General features: G+C 39.2%; 1 protein-coding gene and 1 pseudogene across 2 annotated transcripts in view; one reads left to right on the top strand and one right to left on the bottom strand.

The window, feature by feature from the left end:
• Positions 1–25,908, bottom strand: part of SLC39A10 (solute carrier family 39 member 10) — a 136,464-nt gene that overhangs the window by 77,445 nt on the left and 33,111 nt on the right. The window lies entirely within an intron of this gene.
• LOC125754524 (60S ribosomal protein L17-like) lies at positions 17,601–18,155 on the top strand (annotated as a pseudogene).

The raw sequence follows: 25,908 nt of genomic DNA, 5'->3' as shown, positions 1-25,908 counted from the left end.
ACATATAATTATGTCCCTTAGGATTTTGACCAAAGGTTGAAAGACAAAGTCAGAAAGCCTAAAAGTTTAGAAATCTGTGTATATGACTTTAGGTTCAGAGGGCTCAAGTGCCTGTGTCAGGCCAGGTGGCATTTCTGCTACTGAAATGAAGATCAAACTGGAAACCTCTAGTGACTACGTAGAAAATAATCTTTTTAATTATTTTCCTAATTAGTATCTGTCAAGGAATGTCTTTTGAAGCACTTCAAGTCTTCTCATCTAGAATTCACAGCTAAGTAAACATTGAAAATACAGCATTTCATTATGGAAGTCTCCCTGGTTCCTAATTTCAAGAATCCAATTGTAAAAAGAAATATGAGATAATCAGGACATTTTTAATAATGACTGATATTTGATAGTAAGGAATTTTTTTTCATGTGATATTAGTATTATGCTTAAAAGAAAAATAGAGTCCTTGTCTTTTAGAGATATACCCCGATGTATTTATGGATGCAATACGATGTCCAAGATTTGCTTTGAAATAATCCAGTGGGAGTATATAGGTGATGCGAGACTACTCACGTGTGAACTCCTGAAGGTGGATGATGTTTATATGGGTGTCATTTTACTATTTTCCCTGCTCTTGTGTTTTAAAAATTCCATAATAATGGTAAAAAATAAAGCATTATAATAAAAGCAAATTAAATAGACTCCTAGTATCTATAATGTTCAAAGAATTAGAGCAAACTCTGGCACATAAATGATTTTCTAAATCTAGAGCTTTAAAATGTAATTTCACAAATCTTTCAGAAGCAGTAATTTTTTTTTCTCTGTATTTATGTAAGGACTTCCAATATAGAATAACAGTTTTGTACCTGGAGCAATTCTGAAATGACCAAATATATCAATAGTGACACCAGCTGAGATGCTGCTGCTGCATACCCCTGCCTGGCACTTTTTTAAGGCAAACTGTGCATACCTTGAAAGTGATGCAAATGTGACTTTTAAATTATTTGGCTTCATTCCAAAATAGATCCATCCTCTCAGGTGGAAACAAACAAAAATAATGAATTGAACTTTCAGCTATATTTAGAAAAGAAGCTCTAAGGCGTGCCTTGGTGGCATGGTTGATTGGACACCTGACTCTTGATTTTGATTTCAGCTCAGGTCATGATCTCAGGGTCTTGAGATTGAGCCCCATGTCAGGGGTCACACTCTTCATGGAATCTGCTTGAGTTTCTCTCTCTCTCTCAAATAAGTAAATAAATATTAAAAAAAAAAAAAGAAAAGAAAAGAAATGAAGCCCTAACACTCCTATTTATATTTCATTTCATTTTAATTTTTATACTTTGTAGCCCTCCACATTCACACTGGAAGCAAGGCAAATCTTTTAAATATTTACTGCATTTGTGTCCTATTTACACTGGTACTTAACATTGGTAAAGAATAAGTTTGGTGACTGATAATCAGTCAGTTCTAAATTACCCTAATAATGGGAGTGGAATTATTGAGGAGGAGAGAGGAGTCAGCAGCTAACACAAAATTACTGCAACAATGAAGTTCTGATGAGCTCTTCTTTACGAGAGATAGATGAACTGCCTTGTGGACTCACCATGCTTAAGGGAGGCTAGAAACTTTATCAGTTTGGGGCTGAGGAGGCGGCTCCGCCAAAGGTGCATGATCGGCTGGTAGAGGACAGGTAAGAAGGAAACTGAAAAATTCTGGTTCAGGCTGAATTTTTTCTGTTTTTTTTTTTTTTTTTTTTTTTTTTTTGCCTTTCTTGTGTCCCTCATCCAATCTTAAACCTACCATAGGTTGACACTTCTTTCAGATTATCCATAATTACCTACTGTTATTCTGCAAAATGGTTTGTTCATTCCAATAATTAGAAGAGGAAGTATTAGTATGATTGCACATTATTTGACTGATTTGAATGTATAAGCACAATATTATTTAATAACTACATTCTATGAAGCGTGGACAGAAGTCCCATGACTTTACAGAATGAATCCACCCATGTAATGGAAATGCAACAAGGATGGACAGACTCGAAAGAAGGGCATGTATCTCGTATTATTTCTTAAGCAAACATCCATCTATACACCCTGCCTTCATGTTCCTCTCTCTTCTAGCTAAAATTCTTAAAAAGACTTTTTTTATACACTGACTCAACCCATTTTGTCCACTCACCCATTGACATTGGGCTTCTGTCTCTACTAGATCATCCAAATGGTCACCAATGACCTAAATTCAGTGGTCACTCCCAACTGGTAGTCTATTTGATGTCTCTGCTCTTTTCAAAGTAGTTAGCCACTTCCTCCTTCAAATATGAGGGGGAATTTGATGGGTTTGGTGGTAGATTGAGAAGATATGCCCAGGACACACATCTTGAGAAGTACCCAAAGCGTGGTGCCTTTTCCCCAGGCTGACTGCCCCACCAGTAAAGTACCTGCCTAGCTGTCCCACCCGCAACCTCGTTCCCCTTTAGGTAAGAACCCAGATCCCCTCCATTTTAATAGCAAATAGCACTCCTGATTTTTCATTAATGAATCCTCTTATAGATCATTCTACACGAGTGTTTGTAAAGAGTGTTTTAAACACCCCTTGCATCAGCGTCAGAGACTAGGAGCTCTTATTAAAGATGCAATTTCCAAGGTCACCCTAGTGAACCAGCATCTTGGGGATTGAGACCAAAATCTGCATTTTTTTAAATTACCTCCCAATTCTTACCAAAGATTCAGGATTTAGAATTACTGTTTTACACACTCACTCTGGGTAATATTATCCAACCCCATGACTTCAGTTACTATTTATATATTGGTGACATTTATCTCCCTGTTTTCAGATGACAACATTCCACTTGATGTCTCACAGGCAACTCGTAGAATTTAAGATGTCCCAAACTGAATACTCTCTCCCAATCCTGCCATCCTTCTTGTTTTCGCCCCCCTCCCCCAAGCCTCTCTCCTTCTCAGAATGGTTCTACCAAACTTCCGATGGGGGGAGGAAGAAAGCAAACGTGATGTAGCTGCTCCTGTCTCCTCTCCATTCACTCTCTCCTTATGACTCTTGACTCCTACTTCTCACCACACTCAAGTCACTCCCTATTTAAAAATATCATCATATTTTTATATAATATAAAACATATTACCTAAAACTCACTGACTTCTGGTCAAGCCCACCTCCAATCCACTGCCCACAGTGAAAATGGGAGTCATCGCTAATTTGATCAGATTACTCCCACACATAAACTTATCAAAAACCCCCCATCACCCTCGGGTGACATCGTTTCACTGACAGACCATGTCCTACCTAATCTGCTCCCGTATTTCTGCACATTTATCGCTCATTACTTCACTCCATGGCGATAATGTCCAAGAGTGGCTACAAGCCACAGGTGGCCATTTAAGACTTGAAATGGGGCCAGTGCGATTTGGGACACTCTCTAAGTGTAATTCGTACATTAGCTTTCTCAAATGTGGTTAAAAAAAATGTAAGAACATCTCATTAATAAATCTTCTATATTGATTACATGCTGAAGTAAGACAATTGTAAACATATTAGACTAAAACATTCCTAAAAGTAACTTTACCTGATTATTTTACTTTCTTAATGTAACTACTCAAGTTTTTTTTTTTTTTTTTTTTTTTACTCCGTAATTGGTTTACATTATATTTCCACTGGATAATGCAGGTCCAGCACTCTCGCATCTAGCCATGCTCAAAGACTTGTTACTCCCCCAAATGCTACAGTTTTCCTTTCTTAATGTGTACTTCTTTGCATCCCCCACCCCTTCCTTCATCTTCCTCCATCTCCTATGTGCCCTTCAGGATTAAGTTTAGTTATTGCTATGAGGAGCTCCCCTGCATATTTATTCCCAAACCAAATTGGGCTTAGTTTTGCCTTCTGCATGCTTGCACACGCAGCACATAGCTTGCAGTGCACCATACTTGTGGTATATTTGTCTACCCCCAACCTAGGCCTCTTATGCTCACCTATTGCTTGTTAGCAGGATGGTGACTTGTTCAATGTAGTATCCTCAGATTCAAGTACATCGCGTGGTACAAAGTTGATATAGAGTAAATACTGGTAGATTGGCTGCTCTGACCCCCAAATATGAAATGTGATTGATAATAATATGTGGAGGAAGCGTTATAAATTAATATTTTCTTTTCCTCCTTAGCCTCTCCAAACCCTACCAACCAACACCCCTCAACCCTCTCTTGCTTCTTTTGTCACCTGCAAAATTTTAAAACTTCATCGGTTCATTCAAATGAGGAAATACTCGCAAAACAAAATGAACACAACCTTTGTCTTCTAAATATTTTAAAATTTCTTTACTAGAAGATATCCGCGGTGAGAACTATTACCTATTCCCTGGAAAACATTTTTATAGCATTTCTGAAGATCAAGTCTTTGCAGGAATTGAAATGAAACCTAAAATCAAGTTATTTTCTCTATAATCCTACACTTCTGGCATTCAGAGAAGTTTGGAGTACATCAAAAATTCTGGCATACCCACATTATAATTAACATTTACCACGTTACTCTCTGTTAAAAGAAAAAAATTAGGGTACAGCAAATATAAAAGCAGTAAGAACAGACAGTAATTATTTTCTCAGTCTCACCAGATTATAAGTTTTATAATATGTTCATCCAATATTCATCCAATTTAACTTTTGTTTTGTTTTTTTAATGCTTTGGGCCTTTTCATGACATAGCCAGGACTTTCACTTATCTTTGTTTTTATGATATTAAAATGTCTAGAAGATTTACAAAGACAAGTATTAGGCCTCACCTTGATTTGAGGTACTACGTACCTTCCACTGCTTTGTACCTACTTACTCCTCAACATACGGTTGTGCTGTGTTCACCACACTGGTGAAATGGCTAACTCAAAAGTCATGATTGAGCAGGGCTGTGTGAAAGAAACCCAGAAGCCACCGAAAGCATCCCAACAGCTAAGGCTGGAACAGTTTAAGCAACAAAATAAATGTTTTGAATTAAAACCCAGAGTATAAAGTAAATATCCAAGAGTCCACGCTGATAGAAATAAATGATTAAATTTTAAAACGAGGGAGAACAGGGGCACCTGAGTGGCTCAGCCCGTTGAGCATCTGCCTTCAGCGCAGGTCATGGTCTCTGGGTCTTGGGATCAAGCCCTGCAACGGGCTCCGTGCTGAGCAGGGAATCTGCTTCTCCCTCTCCCTCTGCCTCTGCCGCTGCTCTCTCTCACCCTCAAATAATAAATAAATAAATAATAAATAAATAAAATCACTTTGGATTCTAAATGTTAAAAAAGAAAAGAAAGGAGTGGGGGCATAACTCCCCACCTTAGGTGTGGCATACATTAGACTTCCTTTCTGGGAGTACAGTATGGAAAGAGGAGGGGAGTAACTTTAAGTGGGAAAATCTGAAAAACCCCAACTCAGCCAGAAGATCAAGGTCAACAAGAACAGTGATAAATTATGTTGACAGTATGTACCTTTGATATAAGGTGATTAAAATAGCCCTTTTACCTCTATGGTCTTCCTCCCAAAACCTCACATTTGTTTATGTGAATTTAATCCCGAGGAAAACATCAGGACCATTCTACAAAATATCTAACCAATACTCTTCAAACTGTCATGGTCATCAAAAAACAAGGAAAATCTGAGAAACTGTCACCACCAAAAGGAACCTAAGAAGCTAGGACAACTAATGTGACAACATGGATGGGATTCTGGGACAGAAAAAAAAAAAAAAAACACCCCACATTATGTAAACCTAAGGAAATCTGAATAAATTATGGATTTTAGTTAATAATAGTTTATCAGGGACCCCTGGGTGGCTCAGCGGTTGAGTGTCTGCCTTCCACTCGAGGTGTGATCCTGGAGTCCCGGGATCGAGTCCCACATCGAGCTCCCTGCGTGGAGCCTGCTTTTCTCTCTGCCTGTGTCTCTGCCTCTCTGTGTGTCTCTCATGAATAAATAAATAAAATATTTTTAAAAATAGTTTATCAATATTGGTTCATTATTTGTAACAAACATATCAATGTAAGATGCTAATAGGAGAAACTGGATGTTGGGTACATTAGAACTCTCTGCAATCTACATTTTCTACATATCTAAAACTGTTCTAGGGGTGCCTGGCTGGCCCAGTCAGAAAAGCAAGCCACTCTTGATTTTGGAGTCATGAATTTAAGCCCCACGTTGGGTGTAGAGATTTTTTTTTTTATAAGATTTTATTTTCAAGTAATTTCTACACCCATCATGGGGCTTGAATTCACAACCTTGAGATCAAGAGTCACACCCTACCCACCAGCAAGGTACCTCCTAAATTTCTACCTTTGACTGCCTTGGCTTATCACTTTATCTGTGAAGGGGAAAGAAATCCTACCAGTTCCTAAAGCTTCAAGTGTGACCTTCATGCTGAACACTCCAAGATCTGTATTTTAAGCCCCATCTCTCTTTTAAAGGTCAGACAATATTTCCAACTGCTCAGTGGACATTTCTACCTATACTTTCAGGAATATTAAACTCAATATGTCCAAAGGAGAAACCCTCATTTTAACCCTAATTCTGTGGCTCCCATCGTGTCCTCAATCATGGTTAAGGGCATTATAATTTCCCCCAGTGATCTAATGAGAGCCTAGCATATTCTCAATGGCAGTTTTCTTTACCATCATTATCCTCTCTGGTTTCATACGAATATTGTTTGATTCTATTTCTATTTGCTCCCTTTACTCTCAATGCATTAACTTTTCTGAATTACCAATCCATCGTTCAAAACAGCCTTGGCTGACTTGTAGAGGCTGGAGGTGTGCCCAGGTACGGCTGAGACCTCCAGCCCTGATAGGAGATAATGATATGGAATTTCATTGCTTTGTGTTCCTTAAGAAAGAAATGGGCATCCCCAGCTTGGGACAAAGAACATGACTGCCTTTTGGGGCCAGACCAGAGATACAGGGTGATCCCAAAGGGCATAAAAGGCAACAAATTGCTTCTGCCCCTTTCCTATATGCAGCTTCTGAAGAAAGCTTTCCTCTAGAATCTGGCAGCCCAGAAGCATTGCAGTATGAGATCCCTGTCTCTGAGACCAGAGAACCCTTTGCCAACATTTCCCAAAGATGGATCACGGTTTGCTGACTGCCACATGTCACTGGGAAAATTCTCCTTCAACTTAACTACAGCAGATCATTGCTCTAATCAAGCCATTAACCACCCTGTTAATAACCACTCTGTTACTAAGACAACATAAAATCATGTAGGCAGAGGAGGCTGTAGCTAAGCCCCAAATGGTTAATCCTTGATTGTTCTAAACCAGGTGGTTCTCAAACTTTTTGGTTTCAGGACCCTTTTGTAAAAACTCTCAAAACTACCGAGGACTACAAAGTATATTTGTTTATGTGACTCCTATCTATCAATATTTACCATTTTAGAAAATTAAAATTAAAATTTTGTAATGTAGGGGATCTCTAGGTGGAGTGCCTGCCTTTGGCCCAGGTTGTGATCCTGGAGTCCCGGGATCCAGTCCCATGTCGGGCTCCCTGCATGGAGGCTGCTGCTCCCTCTGCCTGTGTCTCTGCCTCTCTCTCTCTCTTTCTCTCTCTGTGTCTCTCGTGAATAAATAAATAAAATCTTAAAGAAAAAAAATTGTAATATATTAATTCATTGAAAAGTAAAAATAATAAACCCATTACACATTAATGTGAAAATTTTATGGAAAATAACTATTTTCAAAATAAAAATATTTGAAAAGTCTGGCTTAATAGAAAAAAACATAGATGTTCATATCTGCTTTTGCATTCAGTATCTTGTTTTGGTTGAAGTATGTTTAAAAAAAAAAAAAACCAACCTCATACAAATAGTAAGTAATTTAACAGCCTCTTCAGAAATTTGTGGATATTCTTCTTTGATACAATACTAAAACTCAAAAGTGGTAGTTCCTCAAAGGTTCTCTATAATGTTGAATCAGAAAACAGATTCAGTGAGACTGCATAGTGTTACCTTTAAATCTTTCAGTCTATTTTGGTCTTAAGATGGATGTTACCCTCGAGTAGTTGCGTAACGTGCATTAGTCATTGAGAAAATACTGGTTCACTGAGTCATGCAGATCTTTCAAATGCTGACACCACTCATCATACCATACCAAAAAAAAAAATCACTTCTGTTAATTTCAGCACTGCTGTCATCAGAAAAATGTTTAAGTCCTGGGAACCTAGTAAGCTCAGAGTAGTGGATACAAGTTACCCAGTATTCTAATTTTCACCTGAAAGATTGAATTTTTATCATTTGCAACAAATGTTATCAGTTGTTTTCCTCAAAGCAGCAGGCTTATTTCTTCTGTTCATTTTCAAGAAAATGTCTGCAAAATACCCAAGTCTGAATAATGGTACTTTGTCCATTTTTCGGGTTAAAAGAAAGAAAAGAAAAGAGAGAAAAGAAAAGAAGAAAAGAAAAGAAAAGAAAAGAAAAGAAAAGAAAAGAAAAGAAAAGAAAAGAAAAGAAAGAAAATGTTCCATGAAAAAAAGCAGCTATATCAACTTATAACTCAGTCGTATAGTATGTGACCGAAATAACATGAGCACTTCAGTATGGACCAGAAAATAACAGCAAACTCTATAACTTTATGTTAGTGCCTGGCAGTGAGGCATACACTGACTATTAGCACATTTTGTTTGTTTGTTTTAAAGATTTTATTTATTTATTCATGAGAGACACAGAGAGAGAGGCAGGGACACAGGCAGAAGGAGAAGCAGGCTCCCTGGGAGCCCCACTCGGAACCCAATCCTGGGACCCCAGGATCATGACCTGAGCTAAAGGCAAATGCTCAACCGCTAAGCCACCCAGGTGTCCCCTTCTAGAACATTCTGGTGCCACAGCCTTGATTTGTACTAAACAGCCTGGAATATTACCCACTACTGCTCCTTTTATACCACCAGTGGAGTGAAAAAAGGCAAACAACATCTTAACCATTGTCAGAGGAAAGAATTTGAACCTTGTGAACTCCCTACAAGGATCTGTGTCTCTAGGTCCCATAAACCACTGCTAAGCCAATATGATAGTCCATTTCATTTACCAATTAGTTCTGGATTAGGTATGTGACATAATTCTAGCCAAAAACCCAGTGGGGCCTCTGGGAAAGCTTTCTTCTAATAAGACACTGGAAACAAATTTCTGTTTTCTGCCTCTGGACTTTGTCATCTACTTGGGAAACCTAGAAGTAATCTGCCCAAGGGGACAAATAACACACTTTTAGAATCTGGAAATGTGAAAAGATGGAAAACATCTGGGCAAAGGGACGGCATTGATGAATCAATGAATTACTCAACTTTCAAACTAACCTATCTTTAGAATTCTTGTTATGTGAAACAATGATTTTCCTTATGGTTTAGGTGACCTTTTTTTTTTTTTAAGACTTTATTTATTTATTCATGAGAGACACAGAAAAAGAGGCAGAGACACAGGCAGAGGGAGAAGCAGAGAGAGAAGCAGGCTCCCTGCGGGGAGCCCGATGTGGAACTAGATCCCGGGATTCCAGGATCACGCCCTGAGCCAAAGGCAGGCGCTCAACCACTGAGCCACCCAGGAGTCCCTTAAGTGACCTTTAGACAAGTTTTCTGTTCCTTAAAGTCCAAACCATTTTTACTTGTACATAATCTTACACATAATCTTGTGAACCCATCACTATATAAATGACCCCAAGATCCTGATCGGAGAGCTTGCACTCCAAACTCCCTGAAATGAGCAAGCCAAACAAAATCATTACCAGCCATGTAACTGTAGTTGGAAGGAGGCTTACCAAGTTGAACAACTAGAATAGGTGTTTCATATGGAGACAACTCAAATAAAAAAGACAGTTTTAAATATTAATAAGAACATAAGAAGCATAAAAGGGATTAGAATTTCACGCCCAAAACTTAGGGACTAAAAAACATTACTTCTGATTTAGAGAGTAATCAGGATCAGAAAGCAACCAGGTGTTCTGAAGCAAAAACCCCTGGAATATATTCAAGTGTCAAGAAATCAAACCATAGGGACGCCTGGGTGGCTCAGGAGGTTGAGCATCTGCCTTTGGCTCAGGGCATGATCCCAGGGTCCCAAGATCGAGTCCCACATTGGGCTCCCTGCATGGAGCCTGCTTCTCCCTCTGCCTGTGTCTCTGCCTCTTTCTCTATTTCTAATGAATAAATAATAAAATCTTAAAAAAAAAAAAAAAAAAAAAAGAGGGGCAGCCCAGGTGGCTCAGTGGTTTAGCACCACCTTTGGTCCAGGGCGGGATCCTGGAGACCTGGGATTGAGTCCCACATCGAGCTCCCTGCGTGGAGCCTGCTTCTCCCTCTGCCTGTGTCTCTGCCTCTCTCTCTCTTTCTCTGTGTCTCTCATGAATAAGTAAAATAAAATCTTAAAAAAAAAGTCAACTCCTCTAATGTATAATTCTAGACTAAAGGACATACAGATATATTTTAAGCTCAAAAATTAAATACTAACTTACATATCTTAATTTAGACTAGCCCTGGAATGAGTAGACGTGACCACATCAAGATCTATTATTTTAGAAGTTTCAAAATAAAGAAGTGCCATCCTTTTGTCACTAGAAGAGGTCTAGAAATGGTCTAGATTCGGAGGACTGGATGAAATCAGGAATCTTAATTCACATTAGGAGATCAAGCACAATTGTTTAATAAAAAAGAAGGAGAATGAGAGCTGAAGCTCTTTCTCTATTTGACATTATCACTTCAACTCCACTTCCTGGAAAATGTTTTGATAAAAACAATGAACTATTTAACTTCCCTGGGCATTCCTTATCTGAAATCAAAAGCATGATAAAACTCCTCTTGTCTGCTTTCAAAACAAATATGAATAATGCAGACCTCTAAAATCCTTGAACAGAGAGCCTAAGCAATGAAGATTAGGTTTCTCAAGAGTCACAGCCATTGTATGATGGAGCAGCTTCAGTAATCGTGCTTTATAAACACAATTAGACAATTAGAGGGGACCTCTGGGTGGCTCAGTGGTTGAGCGTCTACCTTTGGCTCAGGTTGTGATCCTGTGATCCCGGGATCGAGTCCCACATCGGGCTCCCTGCATGGAGCCTGCTTCTCCCTCTGCCTGTGTCTCTGCCTCTCTCTTTCTCTCGGTCTCTCATGAATAAATAAATAAAATCTTAAAAATAAATAAATAAGGACAATTAGCAGTCTTATATACAGTAGTAATTGTGTTTTTATTGAAATGTTCTATCCTATTTCACAAATAAAATCTAATTGTTTTGTCCTTTATAAACACTGATCAGTACATCCATAAAATTTTTTATTGCTTTCTCTGCTAGAATGTAGTGAAATTCATCTTGTGGTTATACCTTCCCCACATTCTGTCGCAAATGCGTATAGATGTTACATACCGGTAAATATTCTTAATCATAAATTGAGATTCTTTTCAAAGGCTATTTATCAGAAATAACCCCAAAAGACCCAGCAAAGATCAATCTATTTCCATTCAATCATGTTTTTCAACCAACCTGAAGCACTAACAGAAAACAAAGTATCAGTGACTTTTAAGTAAATTATGGTTAAATGAATTAAATTACAATTTTTTCTAACAATTTGGGTTTTTTTTTTTTTAAAGGAAGTAAATCTTTAAACTTTGGAGTCATATTGCATATTGAGGTATTGTTAAAAACGTGGTTAAATTTCTTTAAGCTGCTGTATAGCTTGGGGCTAAGATGTGTTCGGTGTTTAATTAGAAATTGAATTTTTTAATCAGAGGTTCGATTTGACATTTTAAACATAGATGTCAAGTGAAATAGCTAGTTGAATTCTTCTGGCAGTAGTATGGAAATATTTCTTCTCCAAATTGTCCCTTTCGGTCAGGGGCCAAGGAGAAAGTAATATGAAGCTATTGGTAGCCCTTGTAAACCATCAGAAGAGAAATTTTGCCAAGTGGTTTGTGCAAGTGTAGAGCTCTTGGCATGACATGCTTGAAAATATCAGCTGAAAAGTGTCCCCTCCACTTACCTGAGACTGCCGTGCTTGGTCTGTAGCTCCCCAGATGCAGGCATAGGCGTTGATTTCGAGCTCACTGGTGCTATTGCAATAATCTAAGCAAGAGGTGCTTATGCCAAAATAGTAATTTGAGATCAATTTTGGTGATAGAATTGATAAGACTTAGCCTGGGTAATAACACGTGTGGGGAGCGTGGGGGGGAGGTCAAGGAACTCTCGGATTTCTGGTATGAATAAGCATATGGATAGAGGTATCGCCTACCAAGAGGGACAAGATTGGGGGAGGAGCAGTTTTGGAGGTGGGGGTGGGGGACAGAGACTTCCTAGTTTGAGATATTTTAAGTTGGAGATACCTGAGACCTCTCAGTGGAGATGTCAAGTAAGTAATGGAATATCCAGGTCAAGCTCCAAAGAGAAGTGTGAGTCAGATAATAAATTTGGAGTTGTCAGTGTTTAGATGATACGCAAAGCCATGGGACTGGGTAAGATTGCTCAAGAATAATTGGAAAGCATGTAAAGAAGGCCCAGGATGTCTGCCTAGAAAACTTGAAAACTTGTCCTACTCTATTTTTACTAGACTAATTTCTCATATATTTAGGTCTCTCTGCTTAATTTTTTCAAAAGACTTTTCTTGACTCTTTAGTCTAAATAAGGCAGCCCGACCCCACAGCGTGGCCTCAATCTTTTTCTTCAAAGTATTTATCATAATTTGTAATGAATCACTTGCCTTTTTAAAATTTTACATTTGTCTATCCATTAGAATGTATGTTTCCTGAAGACAGAGACCACTTGCTTGTTAATTTGTGTCCCCGGTGCCTGGCACGTAATAAATAGTAAGTTAGTATTAAGTAATGGATTAAAGTGGATGTGGATATTGATTGAATGTAAGACAAACCTGCTAAGGTAATAATAATTTAGCAGGGGTGTGTGTGTGTATGTGTGTGTGTGTGTGTGTGTGTGTATTTGACATTAATTATCATTTATTTTGAACTCTCCTAGGTGAAGAATAAATAGCAAAGGACTCAAGTATTTTCATTTCCTCCTTCACCCTCTGCGGAGGGTCTGTGATATATGAATGTTTATGGAGAACTTCATATGTTCAGAGTACAAACAATTCATCAGCTGCACAAGTGTTCTATCATAAACTCCCAGAGTTTGGAGCCTGGGTTATTCATTTGTACCTCCCTCAAGACCCTCTTACATGTGATGGGTAGTCCATAAATGTTCACGGTTTCAGTGCATGCTTTAATTGTTACATTAACACATTTATTCATATATTTCAATTATAACTTAATAAACAAGGTGGATAGGACACTGACTTTGCTGACATTTTGCTGCTTTTTTTTTTTTTACCAAAGTGTTCGTCTTTGTAAATGTTCCTTATATCAGTAGTTCGTTTCTAACATTTATTTTAATAGATCTAACTCACAGATTTCTTCCACAAGGGACTTAATAAATTATCCAGAGAGCAGACGCTACCAGAAGTGTGAAGTCTACAAAATTTCATATTGACAGCAATCTGTTCCCACCTTTGGCATTACTGTTCCTCCCTGAAAAAAACACTGGTTTTTATTGATTCTTAAGGCAACACCTGGGCATTCAGTACATTATGTACCTATATACATCTTCCTTCTCTCATATTTCCCTGTCTTGTTTCCATCTCTTTCCCGGCCTTATTTCCTGCTGTGTAAGAACATGTTCCAATGTAGGTAATACCAATTTTTTCCAAGAGTCCTTGAAGGTTGGATTGGCACATCCTTAGAAGTCTCTCTTCCTGACTTTTCAGCTACTCAGGTAATTACATCATCTGCTGGGGTTTGTTAATTTGTGTAATATAATTGCCTTTAGGGTGTGTTGCTAATGGTGGGAAGCTGGTACTGCTCAAATCACATCGCCAGGCCTCTGGTCCACGGAATGACGTAAAGTGGCAACTTACTGAAATGAGCGTCTCCGTCATTCACTCCATTTTAAAATGGAAGAATGGACAATTATTGAAGTTGTAGCTATTCTGTTTAAATAAATCACTTTGGGGAGTATGAGTCACTGAGGGAGCTTTTTGCTTTGTTTTGTTTTCGTGCAGATTTCGAGATTCACAGTCTCGAAATGTTTTGAGAGATGGATGAGGAATAAATTATCCAGATCATCACAGCAAATTGGAATCTACACATTTCCCTGGTTAAAAGCTCCCAATTTAGATCACTTCTTAGGTAACAACAGTGAACCCTCAATTTAATATAGAAAGGTAATATTTTAAAATACAATTTTAAGGCAATCTTTGAGCTGTTGAGAATTTACTGATGCACCATCATGAATTTATTTTCCCCAAGAAACATAGATTAATGCTTTGAGATAAAAACAGCCAAGGGGCATGGGAAGACATTTATGTGCAAGGAGAGAAATTGTATCTCCAGGCTACAACTATTTATCAATTTTCCTGCCACTAAAACTTACCAGCCAGTTTGTGAGCCTGAGATACAGATGAGTAACTCTATATAGAAAAATCTTTCTCTGTGGGAAAATTTACTCAGGGAAAATATTACCTATTGATGATATTTTCCCTGACATCTTCCCCACACTTATCTGCACATTGCACAGTTACTTTCCAACTGACCCTTTTTAATTACTGTCTCTGCTCTGTGATAAGAATCCCTAAAATCGAGAAGTAGCATGTTCTTTAAAAGGAAGCTCTTCTATTTTCATTTCCACAGAATTAGAGAAAGCCTGTTTGAGTTGTTTGGGTTTTTTTAAGACATTATATAGATTCGTAAACCATACTTTGTGTTCATGAAAAAAAAAATACTGTATTATTTTTGTTTGTATATGTCAAATTGAACTTTGCTTTCTTACTCTCTCATCTCAAAGCTTCAAGAACAAAGCCATCAAGAAAGAAGAGGTAAATTACAAAGTAGCCCTACTATATAGGCAGAGAGAATTAGATTTACTGCTGTTAGTATGCCACTATCTGAATCTGAGCGAGGCCTTCTTACCCCAAGGGAAGTCTGACAAATTCTAGGCTTTCTGATCATATGACTGCTATCTCCAGGGGGAAAATAAAGAGTACAGAACAGAAGAAAATTTCAGAGGTTTTCATTTCCTCAAGATAAGAAAGGCCAGGACAGGGTCTCCTTTGGAACTTTTAAAGCCTAGACCTCTGTAAAGATTAGGATTCCTCATACATTGTGTAAAGCAAGTCAGTACCAAGCTATAAATGCCAAAATGCAAAACTCAGCTGTACATGTAAATTAAGAACTTCTCTCCAGTTTTTTTGTTTCTTCCTTTTGCTAATAAAAAATTTGGTTAAGTTTATCATCGCTGAGCTTTCTTCAATTGTTTGTATCCCTGCCTTGCTGGTATCTGTTAGGAAATCCAGAATGGGCAGAGACCTTATTTTTTATTATTATTATTTTTTAAAGATTTATTTATTTGAGAGAGAGAGAAAGAGAGAGAGAGAGAACGAGCAGGGAAGAAACAGAGGATTAGGGAGATAATCTGCAGCTTGATCTCATGATCCTGAGATCATGACCTGAGCTGAAACCAAGAGGTGGATGCTTAACCGACTGAGCCACCCAGGCGCCCCCAGAGACCTTATTTATACATGTATTTTCTTTGCTCATCTCTCATCCCAATGCCTTGTCTACAATGGATACTTCATAAATGGAGGGGGATGGGAATGACAGGTGGTAAAGAAGCAATTCTTATGTAACTGGCTGATCAGAATAAGTTGTCAACGAAGTCTTAAGTCCATAATGCCTCATGGGACAAAGATTGTGACTATTCCCAAACATGTTATTAGCACCTTGTGAAATTGCCTTTTCAAAGTTTGCTAACTTGTGAGTACAAGGTTCACTCTTCCCTGTTGGCAATCACCACCCTTGGTTTTTTGTTTTTAATTTAATTTAATTTAATTTATTCTTTTAAGTGAACTCTACCCTCAGCGTGGAGATTGAACTCGCAATCCCAAGATCAAGAGTCCCATGCTCTACCAACTGAGCCAGACAGGCGCCTCCACACTTTGTGTCCTTAATTAATGGAAACAGGCTTTCTTTTATGCGATGGATACAACGGAAGGGGTCACCAGATTTTTGACTGGTGAATGATCTTCCTTCTCTAGTTTCTTCCTGACAAAAATGATCAGGAAATGACTTTTATTTTAGATTTTGAGTCATCGGTCTAATCTTTCCCAATCTATATACCTAAGAGGGTGTATGTGTGTGTGTGTGTGTGTGTGTGTTTTGAATTTTACATTTTTAACAAATGACTAAAACATCATTAGTTTGATGGAATCCTTTAGCAATGTTACAAATATATTCACAATGTTTTTGTGCTCTTTCATTTTCAAAGGATGAAAAAGCAAGTTGCTGAGAAACAAGATCATATTTTTTAAAAAAGGTATATAACATAGTATATTCATTTTGGCTTATTTAAATTTTCAAAATAAATCATTTTATAAAGCCAAAAATGTCTTTCTTTTCAGGGCCAAATTTCTGTTTGAAAGGCAAAGCTTACAATTAATGGGTTGCCTTATACTTTAGCTATATACAACCAAAATAAAAATTACTCAAGACATGGTATTTGTAGAGTACCAGTTATTGGCTTCACAGTAAATATTTGGTTTAGTATGGCCTCTTTTGTTCAAGAAATGTACGCCAAGCCCAAAAGGATACATTTACTTCTAGTACAAACAATCTGCTTACAATAAATTACATAATACTGAGCAAGGTCAGAGTGACAGATGTTGGGGAGAATCTATGTTCTTATAAAAACTTGTAAGATCACAAACATAATTCTGAATGAAATTTAAACGGAAGAATTAATATATAACTTACACTTAGGGGGAATCCTACTATTGATACAGCAGCACACTCAAAATCAGTCATGTCATGAAAACACATGACCTTGTGTAATTTGGAAGAACAGCCCTGAATACAATGGACTTTTTTTTTTTAATGGACCTTTTTATTAAATGGATCTCAAATTCCATTATAGTGACATCATTCATTTGCATAATTTTTCACCCCAACTTTCCTCATAGCTCTTTCAACCATGCTTTCTGGCCTTAGCTGACTCAGTCTCTGCCATCATTGCTTGGTGATTTTACCTCTGGGGGGTCTCTAGCTATTGCTCTTCTCTGCTTGTTCCTAAGTCCAGACATAAAACTTCCAAGCTTCCTATTTTTTTTTTTTAATTATTTTTTCATGAGAGATACAGAGTGAGAGAGAGAGAAAGAGAGGCAGAGACACAGGCAGAGGGAGAAGCAGGCTCCATGCAGGGACCCCGATGTGGGACTTGATCCCAGGACCCCAGGATCATGCCCTGGGCCGAAGGCAGACACCCAACCACTGAGCCACCCATGCGTCCCCCTTTTGGTTTTTATTTACAAGTCACTTCGTCACATTCATCACAATTTCTCTTTCAAACACTTGATTTTTCCTCAAGCCATCTACTTTTAAAATATTACTATGACCTGAGCCCGGGAGGCATAGCTGATTAGCAGCAGTTCTGGTATTGCCATCTGATGGCCTCTAACTGAAAATGTCCGCTTTAGCAGGTCTACTTAACCCAAAACACTCCTTGTTATGTTGGAGTGTTTGAAGTTAAGGGGGTCTCTTCCCCAGAGCGGCCTCAGGTGACCTCCAAAAATGGTTTGCTACTCACTGGACCCAGAAAACTCTCCAAAATCATGCAAATCGAGAGGTTCAAATCTTCGTGTGCACTTTAAGAACACGTGTGAAACTGCCCAGGCCATCAAGGTTATGCATATCCAAAAAGCCACCAAGTATCTGAAAGATGTCACTTTGCAGAGGCAGTGTGTGCCATTCTATCACTACGGTGGTGGAGTTGGTAGGTGTGCGCAGGCCCAACAGTGGGGCAGGACACAGGGTCGGTGGCCCAAGAAAAGTGCTCAATTTTTACTGCACGTGCTTTAAAATGCAGAGAGTACCACTGAACTTAAGGGTTTAGATGTAGATTCTCTGGTCATTGAGCTCATCCAGGTGAACCAAGCCCCCAAGATGTGACGTAGAACCTACAGGGCTCATGGCCGGATTAACCCACACATGATCTCTCCCTGCCACATGGAGATGATTCTTACTGAAAAAGAGCAGACTATTCCTAAACCAGAAGAGGAGGTTGCACAGAAGAAAAAGGTATCCCAGAAGAAACGGAAGAAACAAAAACTTATGGCCAGGGAGTAAATTCTGCATAGATTAAATGCAAATTAAAAAAATTTTAAAAAAAAGTTGTTAAGGGGGAAATCCAAATTATTCATTTTCTAATAAGGTGCAACAGGTACAATAATAAGAACCAATGTGACATAATGAATGAGTAGATTTAGAACCAGATTGATTTGAGTCTGAATCCCAACGTCACGATTTTCTAAGTAGGGGAAATTATTCAACTGTCTAGGCTGCAGTTTTTTTCATTTGCCAAATATTCTCACATTACAAGGATCTACAAAGATTTAATGAGATAGTGTTTCTAAAGCCCTTATCATATTTTCCTATGCATGGTGCGTCGGTCATTGGACTTATCATGATCATAGGTAATTGTTCTATAAAAACAATTAATTCTGGGATACTCTGGAATCCCCCCCACCCCTTATCTCTCTGCTCTCAAAAAATCAACAGCGTCATCAATGTCTGCCTCGTTATGCAGTTACAAGAGTCCACCCTTCAGTGTCTAGCTTTCCAGGCCAAATGCTGTCCCAGTACTGGATCCCGCTGTACTACAACTGCTGCAAAGGGATTCTGGTACTTTGCACCTCTCTGAATCAGCGACAATTTTACCAATAAGGTATTTTCTAGCCACGTTGGCCCTTTACCTTTATCCTTAGTCCTACCTTCTGCCACTGCCAAATCCTCCATCTGGAGAATGGGTTCAAGTGATAGAGAGAGGCTTTAAAGCATTTAGAAATAATACCAGGAGGAACATGCCCCCCTGCCTAGAGGTGGCTTCTACAATATAAACAGCCCTTAGCCTCTGTGAACGGAGGAGGTTCAGTACCAAGAAAGTGAAATCCACCAAACACTATCTTCAGAGAAATCAAGGAACTCATAACCCATATAGCAATCAATTTCCAATTCCAAATCTGCCTTTAAAAAATTCAGCTAATTTCTAGACATGTATGCCTGCAGTAGCCTTCCAAATATTTCACATTATTAGACATCTAACAATACGTGGCATATCTACCTTTATTACATAAACACCTAAATGATGTATATTCTAATTTTGCTTATCTGAACAAAGAGTTTTTTAAAGAAGTCGCTCTCATTATAATAAGTCTCCAATAAGCGCCGTCATTGAGCACGATGCTGTCAAATTCACTAGTGGCTGTCAGACGGCAGATTGTCAAAAAGAAGGGAGTAAGCCCAATGAATAAATTACATCTTGAGTGCTTTCGATACAAATTAAAACTACAGGCAATCTGTGTTCTATTTGAAAAATATTAAATCCACACTTTTGAACCCTATTTATTTTTGGAGTGAGGACCCTCCAGTCCCCTGCACTGGATCCTGAGATAACCAGACTCCAGAAGACACTTGCAGAGGAAACAAAGACCCAGCAAATAGGGAATAGAGCAAGAGACAAGTTTTCAAAAAGGTGGGTTTTCGAGTTAAGCAGGTAGTTGCTTATACTTGACACAAGCAAGACTCAATAAACTGGCTACATTCGTTTTTCTGTTTCGTTCACTCTCTATCCTAAAATAATGTCCCGCGTGGATGGTTCAAAAATAATTATGGAATGAATGCATAGCTCTTAAAGGGCCATTGACAGGGGTGAGGACCTTCTGGAATAGGGGATCTTAGGGCAGCAATTCACACAAGATCTGTGGTGGATTTTTTTTTGCTGGCAGGGATATAGAATTGGATCCTTAAGCACAGGGTGCTTGCTAAATAGAGGATTTCCTGTTTAGCTCTCCATGCTTTAAAGATTCACAGACAGATTTCACAACTTCCAGACAACTTGAACTACCAAATTTAGCTCTAATCTATTATTTAACCTTCTTCTCAGGAAGTTTTGCCCCGTATCTCATGCACATCAATTTACAATTTAATCCCTTCTTCTCTTGCTCCCAACTCTGAGGAAATAGTTATTTCTAGAGTGCTTTCATCTACTGTGAATGGAGTAACCATTTGTTCTTCTTCTCTCCAGGCTAACTCAAATATACTTTCATGCCTCAGCTATTATTTCTAACCCTTTAATTATCTTTGTTGCTCTTTGAATGTTCTCCAGGATTTTAATGTCTAAAGTCCTGGAGCCTCCGCTTGGACACAATATGCTGGGACTGGCTGGTGGTGGCTAATGCTGGATTATTATTGGAAGATCACCTCATGCTTCCTGTTCCAGTTTATGTAGACTTGTATCAACTTTTGTCATTGTTTCCATTATTACAGGGTCCACCTGCAAGTTCAACTTTTCCCCCAGTTCCTGAAGCAAGTCTTCTTTCATATTGAGGACCCAGAGTTCCATGTTTTCAGTTTCTGTCCTCAAGTATTTATTTTGTATGAATCAACACTAATTCTTCTCTTTATTGCTAAACACATCATAATTTTAGCCCAGTGCTAGCAAATATGGACAGTTCAAACACAGTGTTAATTATCTGAAATCCGCACTCATTACCATTATTTTCATCTCCCCATCCTCAAATGTGTTCCTCCTCCTAAGTTTTCAGAGTCTCCAAACTACCACGTGCACGACTTTAGGAAACTAATCATTTTTTAGTCTACCCTTTCTCCACTACCTATAGCTAATTTCTTTCAGTTCCTGCCATTTGACACTTAATATGTCCTACTGAGTTTACCTCTTGAATATGGCTCTTCCTCTCTACTGCACTCTATTACCTGAGTTCAGATATTCAGCATCTCTAGACTGGACTACTACAGTTGCTTTTGTTTCTGTTTTTCGAGCCATCACTCTCCACCCTGCCCCCCACTTTGTTGAAACACGTAACATGTCACTTTTTTACACTAAAAAAAAAAAAAACCTAAGAAACCAACAAAAACCTCCTCACATCATATCACCATTGCTTAATATGCATTCAAAACCCTGATATCATTTGCCTTTTCAGTTCCCTCTCTTGCCACTTCTCTTCCCCCTCCGTTACTTCCCAAATCAAATCCTACATCAGGGATGGCAAATGTATTTATTTTGATTAATAGGAAGTGGCTGCCTAAAACAATGTTTTAAGAAGTATCACGTCAGATTGGCCATGTCTACCATGAAGGGGTGTGATAACGGCAACACCCATGTAATGTTTGCTATCCATGTTGCTACACAGATCAACTATTTAAATTTCCCTAGCCCTTCACTTGCTTTTTATTACATTGCCTTTTTATTTCCCTAGGACTGATTTCCTAGACTTGAGTCTTGCTTCTCTTTCTCAATGCTCTCATACTTATCTTTTTAAAAAACGATGTAATGATATTTTAACAGCACATGGGCATACAAAAACAATCAGATGAATGCCTTACATCATATGCCAAATGCATATGAAAGATCAAAGACTTAAATGTAAAAAAGCAGAGCTATAAATGTTCTAGATTGTAACATGGAAGAATTTATTTATAGTCTTGGAGTGAGTTAGGCCATTCTGACTATGACTCAAAATCTGAAACATAGAAAAGATCGATAAATTTAACTCTATCAAAACCCAAACCAACTATAAAGATCAAAACAAACAAGAAAACAACTAACAAACAAAAAAATACCACAACACTGTAAGCACATACAGAAGACTGGGAGAATTATCGGTAACTCACGTCAAAAAAGTATAAAATCTTTAATACATAAAGAGTTTTTAGAAATCAATAAGAAAGTCACCAACAACTCAATATAAAACTGGGCAAAAAAGTATGAAAACAGGAAGTTTAGGGGTGCCTGGCTGGCTCAGTCTATAGAAGTCAAGCCCCACATTGGGTGTGGAGATTACTTAAAAGTAAAATCTTGAAAAAGAAAAATACATGAAGTTTACAGAAAAAATAAGTCTCTAAAACATATCAGAAGATATTCAGCTTCCCTTATAATAAGGTCCAAATTAAAAGTATTAAGATATATTTTTTTGCACCTAGTAGCACTAAACAAATATCCAAAAGGTTGATAACACACTATTGAGGATGCAGTCGAGAAAGGGGCTCTCATGTATTTCCGGTGAGAATGTAAAATGAGAAAATACTTTTGGAAGGCAATCTAAGTCTCAAAATTACAAATTCATATGCTCGTGACTCAGCAATTTCTCTTCTGGAAAACAATCTTACATATGTGAAAAATGTTCAAGGTTCAAAATTACTCATTGTGGCATTGTTTGCAACAGTAAAATACTGCAAGCAACCGAAATATTGGGGACATACCAGTTAATACAGCTACATAATAGGATAATGCTCAGCCTTAAAGCAAGTTTTTTCCTTAGGAAAAAGAAAAGGTATCTCTGTAATGAAAAGAGATAAAGAACACATTGTTTAGGGGGGAAAAGAGAGATGGAAATTCAGTGTTTAGTATGCATTTGTCGAACATGCCTAAAGAGACTATGTTGCTACACAGATCAACTATTTAAATTTCCCTGACCCTTCACTTGCTTTTTATTTCCCTAGGACTGATTTCCTAGACTCCAGTCTTGCTTCTCTTTCTCAATGCTCTCATAGTTCTCTTTTTAAAAAACGATTTAATGATATTTTTAAAGGATACACAAGAAACTAATAATTGTTGGCACCTGGGGACCTGGGTAGATGGAGGATAGGGGGTAGGAAGATTTTTGATTGAAAAAAATTAAATTTCTTTCTAAAGTTACGCAAATGCTAGTTTCCTCTATCTTGGATGCTCTTCACCCTCGCTTCCCACCCCCACTGAGTTACATATTCTTCCGATCTCAATCCTTTCCTCAAAAAAGACCTTCTTTCCAATCTGTTAATAGTTTAGATTTGTCTTGTCTTGGCTGAATACTTAACATTTGTTTTTGTAAATCATGTGTGCATATCGGTCTCCCTCATTTGACTGGTCAGCTCCTACATGGGGGAGGGATCGTATCTGGAATACCAGCTCTCTGCAAAGCCTTGAGTGCTCCTTCAATGAAGAAATGCATGCTCAGGGCACCGTGTGGGGGCACCGGTTGGGAAACCACAGAGAAAGATAAAAGAGGGGAGACAGTGTCTGCCTCCAGGTAGTTTATCAACGAGGGAGGTTAAGATAAGCACACATAAAATTATAAGTCAGAATGTGGTCATTGCCTTAGGAGTCACAAATAAATGTGTATGGGGCTTAGAGCAAGACAAGTGCAAGAAGAATTTTTAAAATGTGTTAAATACCTGAAAGACTGATGTGATGGCCTCAAAAAGAGGACAGAGCATCTAATTCAGAAAACCAAATGCCGACAGGGACCAGGCGGCTGATACAAATAAGTGAATGGATTTCCAAGTAGCAACTGATTAAAAACAAGATCTAGAGGTTCTTAAACTTGTCTAAATATTAGAAGTACTTGGAGCTTTAAAAAGTCCCCATACTCTGGCTGTAACTCAAGGCCAATTCGATGAGAAACTTGAGAGGAATGGGGGGGGAGGGGAGAAGCATGTAGGGGGGATAGGCAAAACCCAAAGATTTGGAGCTTTAAACAATTCCCCGGGGGGGGGGGGGGGGGGGGGAGGGGCTGGGTGGCTCGGTGGTTGAGCGACCGTCTGCCTCTGGCTCAGGGCCTGAACCCAGGGTTCTGGGATCGAGTCCTGCATTAGGCTCCCTGCAGGGAGCCTGCGTCTCCCTCTGCCTATGTCTCTGCCTCTCTCTGTGTGTCTCTCATGAACAAATACATAAAATCTTAAAAAACAACAACATAACACAACTGCCCAGGTGATAACATTGGAGAGCAGCCGTGGTCTTGCCACCTGTGACTTGCTGAGAATGCAGAATGCTGGCCTCCCAGCACCCTGGACTCCCCGAATCAGGTGCCCAGAGTCCAGGGTGAGCTGCCCTCCCCTCGAGCCCCCACCACCGGCCCCCTGGGGCAGTGGCACCAGCAGGTGGTATCAGTGTGCGCCCCGAGGGAAGGCGGGCACCCCGGGCACCCCTCTTTCATTTGTGATTCAGGCAACAACTCCAAGAACCGACATGGGGTGGAAGCCATCAGATGCTGCACACCTGAAAACCAGCAGACACCATGTGGGTCAACTGCCCTTCACCGAAAAACCCCCAAATGACTGGGATCTCACGGTTTGCTAGAGGTGGAATGGCTTATTAGTGGGATTTGTCTAAAGCTTAGGCTTTTTTTTTTTAACTGGATATCTTTTTATTTTTTTTTATTTTTATTTTTTTATTTTATTTTTTTTTCCGGATATCTTTTTAATGTGGATTTTTGGTCTTTATTTTAGAAATGTTTCTGGAGCAGCAAAAGCATCCCTGATGGCAATGTGACAGGTGAAGCTCAACACCCTGCCCTGCTCTTATTAGGGGGTGCAGGGGGCCTGGAGCAACCCGCCTTCCTAGTTCCCATAAGCAAAATGTGAAGGGTGTATGGGAAATACAGCTACAAAGGGTTTGGAGGGCTTGGAATGATTAGGTAGATGAAGGCAGGCTTATTAACTTTGGCAACGTCCACTGGGTATTTTAAAAGTCGGGGTTAGGGGATCCCTGGGTGGCGCAGCATTTGGCGCCTGCCTTTGGCCCAGGGCGCGATCCTGGAGACCCGGGATCGAATCCCACGTCGGGCTCCCGGTGCATGGAGCCTGCTTCTCCCTCTGCCTATGTCTCTGCCTCTCTCTCTCTCTCTCTCTGTGATTATCACAAATAAATAAAAATTAAAAAATAAATAAATAAAAGTCGGGGTTATAACTGCAACACGAACAAAAAAGCGAGCCTGCTCCCCCAAGGTCAGGCGGGAGGCCTAACTGGATGAGGGAAACAGCTGAAGACTCTGATCCACCGACTAGTTCTCAAGCTCCTGCTGGGTCCCCAGGCTATTTCAAGTCCTTTAACTTCATCCCTGGTCAGCTGGCCTCCTGGAAAATTAATGCCATGACTCCTGGGGTGAATGATCTCACGGGATAAAAGTGTGCATGAGTCAGAGCAGCCCAGGGCCCCAGCTGGAGGCTGCCAGCAGCTCAGCTCGGGAGCATGGCCCGTGGATGCGAAGGGCCTGGACGCAGGGGCAGGAGGGAGAAAGGGAGTTCGGAGCAGGTGAAGACACACCCTGGAAGGCCTCTCTCTACCTCCCCCAAGAGTCTGACAACACTCACAAAATTCCCAATTCTAAGAGCTTTCAAAACATCAGCCCCCATCTCCCTTGCTCCCACAACCCTCACCTGTCATCCTTTTTCCAGTTAAGTTGTTGCCCTGAATAATGCTTATTATACCTCTACCTCTGCAGGAAGATTTCCTTCTCAAAAACCACTCCTCTGCATAAATGGCCAGATTTAACCGCAAATGAAAGATCAGCCTAGAGCTTTCACTTGTCGAACTTCCAACTCCGCTGAAACATGCACAGGTATTTCTGAGACACACTCGGTATTTCTGTAAACCACCCGGAAAAGCAAAAATCAGAGACTTCACAAAGATGGGCTTCTGTAAGAAGTTTTAGGGTGGCTTTTGTTAAAACAGACATTTCTAAGCACTTTCAAAATCTTTGATGCTCAAAGAACATAATCACGGAGGACAGCTGTACGATTCCTTTATAATTTTCGAGAGCATGCATTTATTTTGTTTGGATACAAAGCTCAGGTTTGTTTTTAAGATGTGAAGGAGCAACGAGTAACAAAGGAAGAGAGAAACAATGTATTAGAAAAGGCACACACACAAAAGAAAAAAAAAAAAAAAGAAAAGGCACACAAGCAAGACCAAAAAAAAGGGGGGAAAAATCTCCTTTTGAGCTAAAAAGAAAGAAAAAAAAATAGCAATCATCAGGAGGAAGAAAGGCACTTGCAACAAGAAAGGCCGCCTTCCCCAGCAGGGAGCTGGGGGCCTTTGAGGGTG

This window comes from Canis lupus, chromosome 37, assembly GCF_003254725.2.
Source record: "Canis lupus dingo isolate Sandy chromosome 37, ASM325472v2, whole genome shotgun sequence".
Lineage (NCBI taxonomy): Eukaryota > Metazoa > Chordata > Mammalia > Carnivora > Canidae > Canis > Canis lupus.
Note: the sequence above shows the minus strand (reverse complement) of the source record. Positions and strands in the feature narration are given on the sequence as shown.